At 40.5% G+C, this 17,384-nt stretch overlaps 1 protein-coding gene and 1 long non-coding RNA gene across 8 annotated transcripts in view; one reads left to right on the top strand and one right to left on the bottom strand.

The window, feature by feature from the left end:
* SPIDR (scaffold protein involved in DNA repair) overlaps positions 1-17,384 on the bottom strand; it is a 487,671-nt gene that overhangs the window by 272,001 nt on the left and 198,286 nt on the right. The gene's annotated exons all lie outside the window — the stretch shown is intronic.
* LOC132664034 (uncharacterized) overlaps positions 9,070-17,384 on the top strand; it is a 71,668-nt gene continuing 63,353 nt past the window's right edge. For both annotated transcript variants that reach the window (XR_013553583.2, XR_013553582.2), the window contains exon 1: positions 9,070-9,778. This is a non-coding gene — a long non-coding RNA (uncharacterized LOC132664034). The remainder of the gene's footprint in view (positions 9,779-17,384) is intronic.

The raw sequence follows: 17,384 nt of genomic DNA, 5'->3' as shown, positions 1-17,384 counted from the left end.
GCTCAGGTCATGATCCGTGGTTTGTGGGTTTGTGTCCCGCATCCGGTTCTGTGCTGACAGCTCAGAGCCTGGAGCCTGCTTTGGCTTCTGTGTCTCCCTCTCTAGGTATACCTCCCCCACTCATGCTCTCTCTCTCTTTCTCTCTCTCAAAAATAAATAAACATTAAAAAAAATTTTAATGGGTAGAATTTGATCTGAATTTAACTACTGATTAATTAAGGTGGCCAAGGGGCGCCTGGGTGGCTCAGTCAGTTAGGCAGCCGACTTCAGCTCAGGTCATGATCTCGCAGTCTGTGAGTTCGAGCCCCGTGTTGGGCTCTGTGCTGACAGCTCAGAGCCTGGAGGCTGCTTCAGATTCTGTGTCTCCCTCTCTCTGACCCTCCCCTGTTCATGCTCTGTCTCTCCCTGTCTCAAAAATAAATAAAACATTAAAAAAAATTTTTTTTAATTAAGTTGGCCAAGTTAGATAACATTTCAACCCCTCCATTTTCCCATGTGTACCTCAAAGAACATTTTTAAGAATTCAGCAAGAGAACTGAGGTTGACAGTGTATGTAACCTAAAACCCAGATGTGTCCCAGAAACTGCCACAAGCACCAGGAGACCTAAACAAGGATGCATACCTCAGGACTATTTATAAGAGCAGAAAAGTATACCGAACACAAATCAACAGGAGGAAGGGTAAACCATGTTGTGTTCATACAACAGAACACCATACAGAACTTAACACTAGTGGGCCAGATGTCTATGTATCAGCATGTAGAGATCTCATAAACGAGAGGGGATAAACAAGATATTCAGAGCATGATACGCATAATGTTATTATTTTTTGAAACATAGAAAACAATAAATTATTGTTGTAGATATATATGTAATATGAGTATATAAATATGGCCAGCAGGATACATAGAAACACATACCTAAGGAGAAAGAAGAGCATTTCACACTTCATATCGTTTCTATTATTAAAAAATATGGGGGCGCCTGGGTGGCTCAGTTGGTTAAGCGTCCGACTTTGGCTCAGGTAATGATCTCACAGTCCGTGAGTTCCAGCCCCGCATTAGGGTCTGTGCCGACAGCTCAGAGCCTGGAGCCGGCTTCGGATTCTGTGTCTCCCTCTCTCTCTGCCCCTGCCCCACTTGCACTTTGCCTCTCTCTCTCAAAAATGAAATAAAAACATAAAAAAAATTTTTTTTTAATGTGAATCAAAAAAAGACCAAAGATTAAAACACGTTATTAATTCTAGGTGGCGAGTACACTTATGTTTTTCTATTTTCTGTTTTTTAATTAAAAAAAATTAAATGAAATAACAAAAGCTAAGTATCTAACATAGTACCCTGCTACTTATATAATAGATACTGATATTAGTTTCTCTACCACTTTAGCCAACTGGTTAACAGTGAATAATGAAAATTAATATTTAAATAACATCAAAGTTTTAGTTATATAATTTCATTTCATTTCCATTTCTTTTTCCTCTTCATTTTTCTTCATTTTCCACTCATCCCTAATTTTCCATTCCTTCCTTTCTCTAAGTGTCAATAACATGTGTTCGCATATTAAGCAAGGCCACATCACTGCTCCAGAGCACTGCCTTCGACTACTGTTTCCTCAGGTATGTACCTATCTTGCTACTATTTCTTAAGGTAAGGAAGGAAACAGAATGGGGGAAGGATGTGAACAAGCACAATGTCAGGCTGGTACTAGTCACTATGGGGGAGGGAAGTGGAGTAATGAAAACAAGTATTACAGAAAGGCACTAAGTAGGAAGTAAGCGTTGCGCCTCCTCTACCATGATAGTTGTTTCTTTAGTAAAACGTAGCTCATCCTCAGTTGGTGAGCAGGAAAACAATTCAGGACAACGTAAGACATCGCTCTGGTGCACACACCATCTTTCCCATGCAGGGCAGCCAGATCAGTGGTTGGAGAATTAGGGTCTTCAGCAGCAAAGGGAAATGCCCTAAGTTTAGGGGCTGCATTAACCACAGGAGCATTGGTGGACATATTTTAAGAATTTTTAAAACTCGGACCTGTGCTCAGAGCTCATCCCCCAAAACTGTGCAGCACGCGTGGCACCTACCCCATCAACCACTGACAACAGTTGCTGTTTGGAGCTCCAGGGCCCATGAGATCAGGTGGCCTGGCTCTGTGTGGCTTAGTGTCTGCCATAGCACCCTCCAGCCACGCTCAGTGGCTTGCCTGAGCAACCTGAGTTTTCTCCTCAGGCACTAATTATTGTCTTGTGTGGCTCTAAAAGTGAGATAGGTTTTCAGTAGTCTGCCAAACTCTATAGTCCCTATAAACCTCCAACAGATTTTATAAAGGCAAGACATTACAGAAACACACAGTTATTACCCCAGGGATACTTACATATCTGAGATGAATCATATTGCTACTAACCACACTGTCTTTGAAGATTTTTATGATAAATCCTGTCAATATTCCTAAAACTATGATTTCTGCTGAAGATTTGGAGCACTAAATGACTTGTAAAATAAACATGTTTCACGGTATTGGCTATCACCACAGCCCGTGCGCTGCAGCACAGAATAAACATATATATATATATATATACACACACACACACACACACACACACTTTTATTTTAGAGAGAGAAAGAGTGCATGAGTGGAGGAGAGGGGCAGAGGGAGAGAGAGAATTAAGCAGCTTCCATGCTCAGTGTGGAGCCTGATGCAAGGTTCAGTCCTACAACCCTGGTATCATGACCTGAGCCACAATCAAGAGTAGGATGCTCAACCAACTGAGCCACCCCAAGACTAAACACACTCAATGGCGCTACCACCACAGCCCTGGTGTACTGTGGATGGAATAAAAACGTGTTGCACGGTATCACTATTACCACAGTCACGGTACACTGCGGTATAGACAAAATAGAAACAACACGCCTTACGGGACCACCAACAGAACCCTGGTGCACTGCAATGTAGAACAAACATGCCACATGCTATTGATGATCACTCCTGTGCACTGCAGCATAACGGCACTGACTGTCACCCAAATCCTGGTGCACTCCAACAGGCTTGGTGACTTACGTACAGGCTTGGCGAAGATGGTGATCAGTGCCATCCTGGATGTACTACGGGGCTCCAATGTTCTCCAAGAAGCACTCTCAAGTCTCTCATACTCTCAAGTCTCTCAAGTCCCCACCCCCCAACACTGTCCAATACAGTTTTAGGGACACACCAGCAGCCTACCCTCCCTCAAGAAAATAAGGCAGTGCAATTTCCTCTTTGTGTGAGAGATAAAAAAGCAAAAAGCAACCTAGGACAAATGGTGAATTTGAAACAAGCTTTAAATCTGGGCATAAGAGATACTGGTTTTACAAACAAAGATTATTTTATAATTAAATGGATGATACATAAAAGGCATTTCTGTGCTGGCAAAGCGAAATTTTCCAAAAATTTGTGAGTCTCGGCCAAAATATAACCTTGTCCAGGAAGGGTTTACTGAATCCCAGCCAGAAGCAACTACTCCTTCCCTTTTGAAATCCTCAAATACCTTATTTATACCTACCTTATTTTCAACAGTGTCCTCATTTTTTTTTTTTTCATGTTTACTTATTTATTTTTAAGAGAAAGAGAGAGAGAGAGAGAGAGCGCGCGCACAAGTGGAGGAGGGGCAGAGAAAGGGAGGCAGAGAATCCTAAGCAGGCTCTGCGCTGCCAGCACAGAGCCCGATGCAGGGCTTGAACCCATGAACCAAGAGATCACAACCTGAGCCGAAGACAGACACCCAACACTGTCTTTATTTTGAAATAGAGACAGTATTATCCATCCTCAAGAACACTGCAAATATTGAGAGAGGGAACACAGAAAGACCACAGTGCAGGGCCTAGTCCATCACCCATGAAACAACAGCAGCCACTGTCACCATGGTCACTGTCATTGTTACTAACTTCTTCCAAGGCATTTTCAAATCTATTATCATACTTGACCTACAACAACCCTATGAAATAGGTAAGGAAGACATTAATCTCCATTTTTGGCAGATAAGAAAACTGAAAAGGTTACTTGCTCACATGACTTTCTTAAGGTCAGAGAGAATTACTGGTAGGTCGAATCCTAGAAATCGAGTGTTATCGCAAGACACGGACCAAAATTTCTCTCAGGTAAATGCTGGTTAAAGATAGGAAATTGTGAGTGATGCTTTTTTTCCTAATTTGTTATGTTAAAACATGAGACTTATTTAAAATATAAAGAAAGCATAACCAGCTGAGAAATGGTTGCTCTTGCTTTGGCAGGACATGGTCAGAGTGTCAATACTGATTGCTGCACTGTAACTTGTCATAGTTCTAAATACTGAAGAGTACCACAGAGGTCAACTGCAGAGCACAAATATTAACATAAAACAAAAAAGACTAAATGATTAGGAAACAGGAATAGCAGGTTCATACGGAAGGTATACTACAGGGTCTTGTAAGTTCTATCTGTGTAGGAACAACAGATAAAACAGTTCTTAGTTAAAAATGGAAAATATTTAAGGCTAACATTTGCCAAATGAATATGCGAAAGAATGAGTTATTTTATCGGCTAACTGCTCTTAAAAGTATTTGGTTTTAAATGACCAAGAGGCCACAAAAGAATCAAGTAAATGATATAAGAACAAAATGTATCTGAGACTACTGGACTTACTTGAAATGTACAGGTTGCCAGGGTCCATTTATATACAAGTCAACTCAAATCCTCTTAAGTAGGTTATGTTGGTAAGTTAATAAATACTATGATAACTTTCACAAACATTTACACAAGAAATACCATATAAGAAATTAATGAACACTATATAAGTAAGTACCAGCTGAAACAAATTAGTATGTGGGGAGATACTGAAATGATCCTCCTATAGAAGACAGAAGCATCTGTAAGTTTTTCTAAGAGAAATACTTTACATAATATAATGTTGCACTAACTTTAAGTTACTCCATTTAATTATCCAAACATTGGCTACACAGTAATTTGGAATTTCCCCCTGTATTATTACCCTGTCTCTCTTTATCTTCATAGATATCCCAATCTATACAGCATCCTGTCCTCACCCATCATGTACATGCACACACAGACACATGCAGACAGACAGACAGACAGACACACACACACACACACACACACACACACACACACACACACACAGGTTGGGGGAATAGCACAGCAAGGCTCAGGAATGGACATCAGGAGATTTTAATGTCCACCTGCTTCCAATACAGGTAGGACCTCTGTCCTGAACAGATACTCTGATACAGTTACCACTGGCTATGATTATTACAATTCTCCTTGTTACTCACTCTGGATTACCATGGTATAATCAGTTTACATTTTACTCTTAGTAAAGGTATTTTATAGCTTTTCCCCCCCACCCCCCAAAATGATACATACCTCCAGTACCAAAATGGTCTTATGTGGGTGCGTCTGTTAGTTACCTGTGAAATTTTAAATAATACCTTTAACTAATTCTATGTCCTATTCTATCAACTTCTGATATTTATCCAGGAAATCCCAGCCTTATAAAATGAAGGGCTAGAGTCCTAGGAATACATTTGAATGAGAATATCCCTAGCCTCAAGTTCAAATGATCGTCTATAGTACTTCTTATGCTCAGGCCCTCCAAATGCCAAAAGAAACAGGATGGTTTTCTGGTGGCTTTAATATCCCCATTAGAAGTCTCAGCTTTCCCCAAAGGTTCATTCCACCATTTCAGAGAAGAGTCCACTCCTATTTTGGCTAGGACTAAAAGTAGTCTGCTTGACCCTGAATGGCAGCAGATAGGAGATTAAAGAACAATGGTCAGAAAGAAGACAGGTCAAGGCCACTGTGTGAACTTGGGGTATTTCCGGTGAGTGTGATCAGAAGAAGCCAATGAGGAAGGCACATAATTTGCTTTGCTGAGAACAGACTGAGGGCAGAAGGGAAGAAGTAGGGAAACCAGTTAGAAGGCTACTGTGGCGGGGTGCCTGGGTGGCTCAGTCGGTTAAGCGTCCAACTTCGGCTCAGGTCATGATCTCACAGTTTGTGAGTTCGAACTCCGTGTCAGGCTGTGTGCTGACAGCTCAGAGCCTGGAGCCTGCTTTGGATTCTGTGTCTCCCTCTCTCTCTGCCCCTCCCCCACTCTCACTTTGTCTCACTCTGTCTCTCAAAAATAAATACACGTAAAAAAAAAATAATAAAAAAATTAAAAAAAAGAAGGCTACTGTGGCAATCCAGGAGAGGTAATAGTAGCTTGTACCTGGGAAGTGGGGACAGAGGTGATAAGAAATGGTTGAAAACTAGACATATTTTGAAGGTAGAGCCACCAAATTTTACTGATGAACTGCAAGTGGGAAATGAGAGAAAGCAGTCAAGAAGGACTCCATTGTTTTGGCTTAAGAAAGGGGAAGTACACAGTTAATGTCTACTGAGACAGGCAAGGTTTCTAGATGACCAGGTATCTTTGTGTGTGTGTGTGTGTGTGTGTGTGTGTGTGTGTGTGTGTGTGTGTAGGGGGGTGGCCTTAACAGGGGATACTACTGGTAATGAAGATACCAGTTTTGGATATATTGAGATGCCTCTTAGCTAATACAATAGCCTGACCTTAACTGACCTCTCCAGTCCAGTACCTGGCCATTCTAACTATTGTACATAAGGCCCACTAGGGTGCTCTTTTTAAGTGTAAATTTATCAATTGCCACCATGCTTGAAGCTTTCAATGGCTATCCACTAGAAAAAAATCCAAACTACTTTCCATTACATAGAAACACCTTTGTTACCTGTTATTTTTTACTGCTCTAGCCTCAAATTCTCCAGCTTTACTCTAATATCTTTAAATTATTTCTATAATAAGGTAAAAACTAGACCATACTTTTAAGAAAGAGTTGAACTTTCTGAACACAGTTTTCTTTTTCCATCCAGCTGAGTTTATTACTCTCCTTTATGCCATTCTGCTCCTCTTACCAACACTTTCACACATAAAATGGATACTTTTGTCCATTAAACCATAAACTCAGTGCTGTATCAGGATCAGTACCAATAGATATATATGAGCTAAGTGAACCTTAATTCAAACTGATGTCAAGAACTCTGAGGACTGTTTCACTAGCCTTAATTTCACTGCTGACCAAGATGATTTTAACTAATCCACCTTACCTCAACTGGATATGATCTGCACCTAGAGAATGCAAATTAACTGTGATTCAAGTAATGCTCTAAGAAGAAAAATAAACAAACAATACATTCCAAAATCAAATCCAAATGATCTACTTTATCTATTCACTGTATTTTACAAATGCTTTTTTTATGCACTGAAATATGAATTGTATTTGTTTGTATATAATCACACTATATTTTCTTTTGAGAGATTATAACTATGCCTAATTTTATCAAGGATTCCCAAACACCTGGCAATATTATGCTCCTGTGAGTATTCAATGAGTGAGACTCTTATTAATTGCAATATTGCATCATTATTAATGTTTGTTAAGTCAAAACTTTAGTTTCTGAGTAAATATTTTGATAAGCTGCCATCAGATTCATTTCATATATAATTTCACAATAAAATTCAGAAAGCCCCAAGCAGGAAGTCTAGGTTACAATACCTAAAAACTAAATTCTGAAGAAATTCACATCTTTATATTCTGTAAACAGTACAATTACTTTTTGTTTAAAATTTATGTTCTCCCATAAAATTTTAAGTCATCTGGCAATGATGAACAGACACATTTCTTAACCACAAGTGCTTACTGAACCATAAACAATTGTGCTTTCACTTCTTGATTCTACATTTTTTTTTGCCTTTTCACCCAGTTGAAAATATTCTTTGCCAAAAACCACAATAATCCTAAGCATGAAACAGAAATCTGAAACCCAACTCTAAAAAAAAAAAAAAAAAATACAAAAAAAAGACTAGACAATACTGACCGGGCGATTGGAATATTCACCACAGTCTATAGCAATGAGAACAATCAGAATTTAGCAGGGCACACCAGCCACCTGGGATCACAGTGTCACAGTGCTACCACCAGGAATGTCACTGTGACTTGTTCTGCAGAGGTAGTCTGAACTGTTTAGGAGAGGGTGAAGAGCCAATAGAAGGTCCAGTTTTTAAAGAATCTAAGTAAGAAAAAAGTATACAAAGGTTCCAGGAAGACAAGAGATTCCTAAGCAAAGTTTATACAAAACTGGACAAGAGGGGGTACTCCGAACTGAATGTGTGTCCCCTACAAATTCATATGTTGAAGTCCTAACTCTCAGTTTTGCTGTATTTAGAGATAGGACCTCCAAGAAAGTAATTAAGTTTGAAGGAGTCCACAGGGTGGGGCTCAGATCTGATAGGATTAGTGTCCCTGTAAGAAGAGACACTAGAAATCCCCATCTCACTGGGAGCAGAGAGAAAAGGCCACAACAGCACACAGCCAGATAGCTGCTGCCTAAAAACAAGGAAAAGCAGAGCTGTCACAAGAAACGGACTATGGCGGTATCCTGATCTTGGACTTCCAGCTTCTGTTGTTGTTTAAACCAGACAGTTTATGGTATTTTGTTATGACAGTTCAAGCTGGGTACTGCTCTAACAAATATCTAAAAACGTGGAAGTAGCTTTAGAGCTGGGTAATGGGTAGAGGTTGGAGTTCTGAGGTACATGCTAGAAATATGGATGTTAAGGGTAATTCTAGTGAGGTGTCAAACAAATGAAGAGATGACTGGGAACTGGAGGAAAGGTAATTGCTATGAACTGAATGTTTGTATCCCATCAAAATTCATATATTGAGGTCCTAATCCTTAATGGGATGGCATTTGAAGGTGGGGCTTTTGGAAATAATTAACTCATGAGGATGGAGTTTTTATGAATGGGATTAGTCCCTTACAAAGAGAGACACAAGAGAGATGATCTCTCTCTCTCTTCACCATGTGAGGATACATCAAGAAGGTGGCCATCTACAAACCAAGAAGTTGGTTTTCACCAGGAACCAAATCAACTGGCACCTTGAACTTGGACTTCCCAGCCTCTAGAACTATGAGACTGAAATACCTGTTGTTTAAGCCACCCAGTATATTTTTGTTATAATAATCCAAACTGACTAAGACAGCAATTTTTGTTATTAAGTGGCAAACAACTTGGCTCAATTGTGTTCTAGGTGTTTTGTAGAAGATGGAACTTATGAGCAACAAGATTATGGATATTCAGCAGAAATTTGTAACCAAAATGTAAAAGGCAGAGCCTGGGTTCTCTGGACTTCTTAAGTGTAAAATATGGGAGAGAGATGAATTGAAGAAGGAATTGTTAAGCAAAAAGGAAGCAGAACTTCAATACTTAGAAAATTCTCAGCTTGCCCACACTGCAAAATATGAGGAAGCATGTTCGAAGAGAACACCAAGGGTGTGGCTAGACTACCACTTGATAAAGAGATTGTGGGATGGACCAGCAAACACAATACCAGTTTGAAGTAAAGGAGAAAGATACCAGAGAGAATGAAGGAAGGCTGCTGGATTTCTTTCATTCTGCAGGACATGACAACAAAGCTATTCTTTTTCTTTTAGTGTTTATTTATTTTTGAGAGACAGAGAGAGAGAGAGAGACAGAGAGAGAGAGACAGAGAGAGACAGGGCACAGAGGATCTGAAGCAGGCTCTCTGGCTCCGTGCTGACAGCAGGGAACCTGAGGCAGGGCCCTGACCCACGAACTGCTAGACCATGAATGGAGCTCAAGTCCCCAAGTGGGAAGCTTAATGGACTGCAGCACACAGGCGCCCCTAGAGGTATTCTTTTGCGACTGTGCATCATCCATCGAAAAAACGGTAGGACTCCAAAGGCGATTAGGGGACCATCAGGGCTGCCACTCACCACAGGCCCTGGGGGGCAGGGTTGATTATTTCTCCTGGGTTTCAAAGGATGGGTCTACCTTTTTGGTTTAGGTGGGCTAAAATGCCCCCTCCTTCCCTCAGTGGTGGAGGTTTCTGCAGAAAGCCATAAGGGTGAAAGGCCCCACAGAGCCATGAGGGTGACACTGACATCTCAGCAGACCTGGAAAACAGATCACTGAACCAAAGGGAATTTTCCTTGAGCCTTATAATCTAATGGAATTTTCCTTGGTTGTTTTTGGACTTATTTGAGACTTATTACCCCTTTCGTCCTTCCTATTTCTTCCTTTTGGAATGGGAATGTCTATCCTATACCTGTCCCAGCATTGTATTTGGAAACACATTGACTTGTCTGGTTTCACAGGCTCATAGCTGTTGAGGAATCATGCCACAAGGCGAATGGTACCTAGTCTCCCACCCACCTCTGATTTAGATGATATATAGATGAGATTTTGGACACTAGACTTTAGAATTGATGCAGGAATGAGTTAAGACTTTCAGGGCTGTTGGGATGAAATGAATTCATTTGCATGTGAGAAGGGCATGAATTTTAGGAGGCTTGGGGCAGAATGCTTTGGACTGAATGTCCCCCCCAAATTCATATGTGAAGCCCTAACCTTAATCTCCAGTGTAGCTATAATAAGAGATGGTGCTTCTAAGGAAGGAACTAAGGTTAATTGAGGTCATAAAGATGGGGGGGGGGCTGATTCATTAGGATTAGTATCCTTATAAGAAGAGACACCAGCAATCTCTTTCTTCTTGTGCACAAAGAGGTCATGTGAGCATACAGCTAGATGCAGCTGCCTTCAAGCCAGGAAGAGAGCTTTCACTGGAACTGGATCATGTTGGTTGACAACCTAATCTCAGAATTCCAGCTCGAAAACTGTGAAAAGTCAATGTCCGTCGTTTAAGCCGCCCGGTCTGTGGCACTTTGTTATGGCAACCTGAGATGACTGAGACAGGGGCTATTATAGGTTAGCCTTTCCAAAGTGTGAAGTGTATAGGACCACTGAGTGTACATAACTGCTTCCTTCCACTCTGAGTACTCACAAAGCAAGGTGTTCCTTATTAAAAAAAACTTCCTCATTTAAACCACCTTATTTTGTAGCACTGTAGGTAGTATTTTTAGCTTGGAAAATAGGTTTAAACTGGTGTCCAAAAATCACAAATAAAATCAAAAAGTTTATTGTCAATTTAAAAGTTGAAAACAACTTTTAAAAGATCATAAGGCTAAAGAGAAAGTACAGAAATATTTAAATATCTCTTTTATAAATGAAACATCAACTGAAAAATAAGTGTGATGAGAAAAATTTTAAAAATTATAAAATAGTAAATTACTAATTGTGGACGATTAGAAAAGTGCTCCAGAGATTCAGGGGTTCATACCCACCCTCCTCTAAACAGTCCTGAAGAAGGCCCGAAGTGCACGTGCGTCTGCACAGAACAGCACACCCTCTGCATGTGGAAATACTATAAATCTGTGTGGCACAAAGAGCTGAAAATACAATCAAGGGTGGCTCTGCTGCCACGTTATTTTTGATATTTATTCCAATATCAACCTTCAACCCTCGCCCCTTCTGTTGTTACAACTCTTCATAAAAGATATTCTAATGAACAACTTCTAATTCATTAGTCAAGTCACTTTAAGTTACAGCAAAATGGGCAAAATCTATAATTAGCCAGAGCTGTGCATGTCCCAATAGGAGTACAGCAAATTCACAACTACTAAACAAAAGTAGGTATTTTAGTCATGCGTGCTATCTCTTTTCAACAACATTGTAACAAACACTAACAGGGAAGGGGGAAGGAAAGGAGAAGGGAAATCAGCTTAAGGAATAAAATGAGATGATGTCAGGAAAGTGCCTCTCTTGAAAGGCAGGCAGTAAGAGACCAGGGAATTCTAATCACAGAAAAAGTGCGAGGGAAGTAAAACACTTAAAGGGACTACTTAGCGAAAAACGCCTGGAGTGCCTGTACATGGGAACACCACACAAGACAAGGTAAAAGAGCAAAACAGAGTTTTAAAAGTAGAAAGAATGTAAGGTCTAGCAAAGTCCACTCTTATCAGTAAAGAAAGTGAGGCACAGATCACATGACTCACGTATGCTTTTGGCTCTGGCAGAGCTGGGACCAAAACCAACATCTCCCGACTAGGACCATGTTTGCACTCAGATGTCATGTGATGTGTTTAAATTCACCACTGACATCTACAACACTTCCTGAGATAGCAGGCACTCCTCAGAGTTGGTAGGTAAGGCCTGTACATCTTTGCAGCACTTTGCTCAGCTACTATTTACTTATACTTTGTGTAATTACAGTATAACAGGATACTGGAGGTAAAATTACACCCAAAGACAGAAAAGTATATTAGGCCCAGTTACCAAACATTTCATGAAGGATATAACTGACCTTTGAAGGAGGGACTCAGTGTTGTGCACATGCGTGGGGTAGCACATAAACAGAACAGTGGGAAATGAGTCTACCATTGGGTAGGCTGGGCACATGACCAAGAATACCACACAAGACAGCTTAAAGGTGGTGAACATTTATTCCAAGGACAAGTGGCAGTGAAAAGAAACCTTTTATTTTTTATTTATTTATTTATTTTTTCAATATATGAAGTTTATTGTCAAATTGGTTTCCATACAACACCCAGTGCTCATCCCAAAAGGTGCCCTCCAAAAGAAACCTTTTAAAGCAGAACAGTGAAATTATCAGATTTGCCTCTTTAGGATGATGACCCTGATAGACTGAAAATGAGGAAAGGTCAGTGGCAGGGAGACCAGAAGGAGACTGACACAATCATCCAGGCACAAGGGAATTTGAGCCCGAATAGTAGCAGATGGGATAAATGAAGAGATGTGACTTGAGAGACAGTTCTGAGGCAGAATCACCAGAATCTAGGGTTGAGATGGACTGAAAACATGCATAAGAAAGTCCAAGTGAAGACTGCTCAATTAATGGACCAGGAATGCAAGTGCTAGGGCATGCTGGGTCTATGGGACCTGCAGGATTCCTAGGTGCCGGCAGGGCCAGGGCTGGGCCAAGAAAGGCAGCAGGACACAGAGTTACCAAACCTCCAGGCAGTCCTGGGGGAGACAGCATGAAGAACTTTGATTGCCCACAAAAGGCACATAGGACAGGAAGAGGGCCAGGACAGAAGCCTAAGGAGGCTGAAGTTGCACACAAAAAAAGGGTTCAGCAAAGAACCAAGAAGGCACATGAACACGGGAAGGGGCAATCCATGAGGGAGCACTGTTCTTCTTAAGGGAAGGGTGACCAGCTGTGTGAGCACTGCAGGAAGACAGCAACTAATGGAAATGAAGCATCACAGGGATGAAAAGTGATGTGAAAGTAGGCCTCCTGACTACTCTTTTTTTTCCTTTTAATGTTTATTTATTTTGAGAGAGAGAGGGAGAGAGAGAGAGAGAGAGAGAGAGAGTGTGTGTGTGTGTGTGTGTGTGCGCGCGCACAAGCAGGGGAGGGGCAGAGAGAGGGAGAGAGGATCCCAAGCAGGCTCCATGCTGAGCACAGCCTGGCACAGGGCCCAATCCCAGGAACTGTGAGATCATGAGCTACAATTGAGAGTCGGACACTTAACCTACTGAGCCACCCAGGTGCCCCTGCTGGTTACTCTTTTAAATCACTATCAAAGTACAAAAGCACAACTTCCAATTTTTACAACTTTACAAGGCATTTTACTAATCCAAGAACTTGTTTATTCAGTTTGCAGGCTGAAAAGGTTCTTATTTGGTCACAGAAAAATTTACAACTGCATCTGTTCAGAAAGATACATAGGACTGTGTGATAAGCCCATTGTTAGAGCACCTTCTTTAAGTAAGATTCACACCACATGGGCTGCCAAGAGCAGTGCCACCGTCCTGCCAACTTATTCCTCCTTGGCAGTCTCTACTGAAAGATGAGGAAAAGTCAAGTTTGGGCTTGTACTTTGAAACAGGCTTCTCCAGGCAATAGGATCCTAAGTGAAAAACCTATAATCCCTTTGAAAATAAAAATGAGCTGAAGAAATTTGGAAAACTAGATTGGTAGAAAGGTTAAGATGACATAAACAAGATTTCACAGCATGGATAAATGCCAGTGGGATACTGAACTAGGATACAGGGTAAAAATGACAATTGGTTCGAACAAGCCAACGAAAATGTTGCCTTGCCAATGACAATACTTTCCTAATGGTTGAAATCAGGGTTTTTAAGATGTACATAATGTTCTTCATTGACAAGGTCCCAATTTAACACTATGAATTAATTTTTATTTATTGAACCACATATGGAATTCAACAGGAAACATGTTTTACACTATATAATTCATTTAGAATGGGCTAACTGTGCAGTCTTATTTTTGGATAACTTACAACAGAAAACAGAAATAAAGATTCTTTTAAACCTCAGGCCAATGAGTAAACAATCTTAAAACGGTAAACTACTGTTTTTCTTTTCATATAAAAAGAAGTGGAGATTAAGTAAATCTACAGGGAACCCAAAAGCATCACTGAATTCTGCTGTGTCACCAAACCACATTTTATAGATTTTTTATGTATAAAAGTCACAAAAAATTATTTACTTCTATTAAATATGGTAAAAATGGATGTGGCAGAAGCAGCCAAGGTGTGACAGATACATTAGCCAGAAATCTGAATTTGGTATTAAGCATTCCTTCCTCTATTTCTCAGATACCATCATTTATTTTTAATAAAGTTATGAAATAACTTGACAACATGAAAGTTAAATATGAACTCTTTACTTCTCTGGTAACTTACACTTAAAATGATTATTGGAAATTATAGTTACTTAGGACATGAAATCACAGCTTTAACAGTGGAGAAACTAACATCATAGTTTGTTTCCTAACCTAACTCAGCAAAGAGTATTCCTGTGAATTCTTCTTGCACATCATGGCAAAGAACCATATTAAATGTGGGTAGGGATTGAAAAGAGAAGAAAAAAATAAAGCTTAAACATGTAATTGGCCTTCTGGTTTTATTGGCTAGAGGGAAGCTGGAGATAATCCAGAGACAGCTCCCTTGACCCCAAAGGAAAGGGGAAGTTAAGAAATGGAACTGCAGCAAACCCTCTCCAGCCAAACTGGACTTGACCCATACTGAGTAGGTCATAGTAGAGTTCCTTCAATTGAAACTAGGGTGGTAAATAAGGTAGATCGGAAGTTTAAGAAAAAAACTCAAAGGACTTTTTAAAGACTCTGAACTATAAAACTAACAACTCTTCAATCCATGTCGTTCTCATCTTGTAAATTTTTTTTAATGTTTACTTTTGAGAGAGAGAGAGAAACAGAGTTCGAGTGGGGAGGGGCAGAGAGAGAGGGAGACAGAATCCCAAGCAGGCTCCAGGCTCTGAGTTGTCAGCAAGTCGGATGCTCAACCAACTGAGCCACCCAGGCACCCTTCATCTTGTAAATCTAAATAAACATACATTGTTTTATAAACCTGTCCTGTTATACCAAAAATCTCTTATGTCCCCACAGAAACAAAACATTTAAAAGGTATAAAATACTGCTCCAAATCGGACAAATTAAAGTAACAGCTCACCATAGCTCTCTTTCCTAACTTTAAAAACACAACTCTAAGACACTTAGATTAAACCACATGTATTTCCAACAATTATTTTTCATCTAAATAGAGGGCTCTTAGTTTACCAATCAATTTGCTATACTAGAAATAATCAGCCTAACATTTTCTACCGCAAGTTTCTTTAATTGTGAGAAAATATTGTATCAAAGCAATTAGATAAGACTTTTGGACACACATATCAACAAAGGAACCTTGGCTCTTCTTCCTGCTCACACCACTATTTCCAAATAGAAGATATTGGCCCTGACATTCCTTCTTCCTCTCTTGACCACTCAAGGGTGAGTCTGAAAAATGACCTCATTTTCAGGGGTTCCCCAGCCTCAGAAGGGTCCCTTGAAAGCAATGAGAAAGAGGCAGGGGCCAGATTTCTGGCTGCCTGTTCCCAACAAGGCCAATGGGACCCCACTTCTCAAGTCATGCAGCCACCACTCCTGGGATTGGCTATAGGGACCCTGGGGGCAGTGGGTGGCCTCAGGGTCAGTGTTCTCCCAGTCTCAGCCATCCTTTGCATCAGGAGCACAGAAATGCCTATGTGAGGTTTGTGCAAGTAACAAGGAGAGCTCCAGGGGGAGTGCCTAATGGGAACTTGTGGTGGCATCAGAGATTACAAAACCAAACCTTTGAGAATGTTCACTGCTGATCATGCTCAAGGACAAAGAACAGCTTGTACTCTGCATTTTGAAAAACTGTCTCACTGGAAAAACCAGTCTCAATAAATTATTGAATTGTTCACCTCCTGACACAATGATACACATTTTAGGAGTTCATAAGTAAAATCTAAGGTGCTATTTGCTACTTCACATTTTTCTCCCTTCTTCTTTAAAAAAATTTTTTTATTGTTTATTTTTGAGAGAGAGAGAGAGAGAGAGAGAGAGAGAGCGCACACACACGCACCAGCCGGGAAGGGGCAGAGAGAGAGGACACAGAACCCAAAACAGGCTCCAGGCTCTGAGCCATCGGCACAGAGCCCAATGTGGGGCTTGAACCCACAAACTGCAAGATCATGACCTGAGCTGGAGTCGGACACCTCGATCAAGCCACCCAGGTGTCCCCTTCCTTCTTTAATTATAAAAACAATGTATGTGATTTTGACAATTTTTTTCTTCTATAAAAGAAATATTTAAAAAGAAACCTTGTCCTGGGATGCCTGAGTGGCTCAGTCAGTTAAGTGGCAGACTCTTGATTTCTGCTCAGGTCATAATCTCACGGTTCATGAGAGGGAGCCCCCTGTTGGACTTCATGCTGACAGTGCACGGAGCCTGCTTCTGATTCTCTAACTCTCTCTCTTTCCCTCCCCCACTCATGCTTGCTCTCTCTCAAAATAAATAAACATAAAAATTTTTCTTTTTTTTTTCAATATATGAAATTTATTGTCAAATTGGTTTCCATACAACACCCAGTGCTCATCCCAAAAGGTGCCCTCCTCAATACCCATCACCCACCCCCCCATCAACCCTCAGTTTGTTCTCAGTTTTTAAGAGTCTCTTATGCTTTGGCTCTCTCCCACTCTAACCTCTTTTTTTTTTTTTTTTTTCTTCCCCTCCCCCATGGGTTCCTGTTAAGTTTCTCAGGATCCACATAAGAGTAAAACCATATGGTATCTGTCTTTCTCTGTATGGCTTATTTCACTTAGCATCACACTCTCCAGTTCCATCCACGTTGCTACAAAGGGCCATATTTCATTCTTTCTCACTGCCACATAGTACTCCATTGTGTATATAAACCACAATTTCTTTATCCATTCATCAGTTGATGGACATTTAGGCTCTTTCCATAATTTGGCTATTGTTGAGAGTGCTGCTATAAACACTGGGGTACAAGTGCTCCTATGCATCAGTACTCCTACTCTGTATTCTTAAACATTACAAGGAGCTCACTGGTTTTGTCCATCTAAGAATATCCTTAACAATTTTTAGTTTAAAAACTTAGATACCACAT

Source organism: Panthera onca, chromosome F2, assembly GCF_046562875.1.
Source record: "Panthera onca isolate mPanOnc1 chromosome F2, mPanOnc1 haplotype 2, whole genome shotgun sequence".
NCBI lineage: Eukaryota > Metazoa > Chordata > Mammalia > Carnivora > Felidae > Panthera > Panthera onca.
Note: the sequence above shows the minus strand (reverse complement) of the source record. Positions and strands in the feature narration are given on the sequence as shown.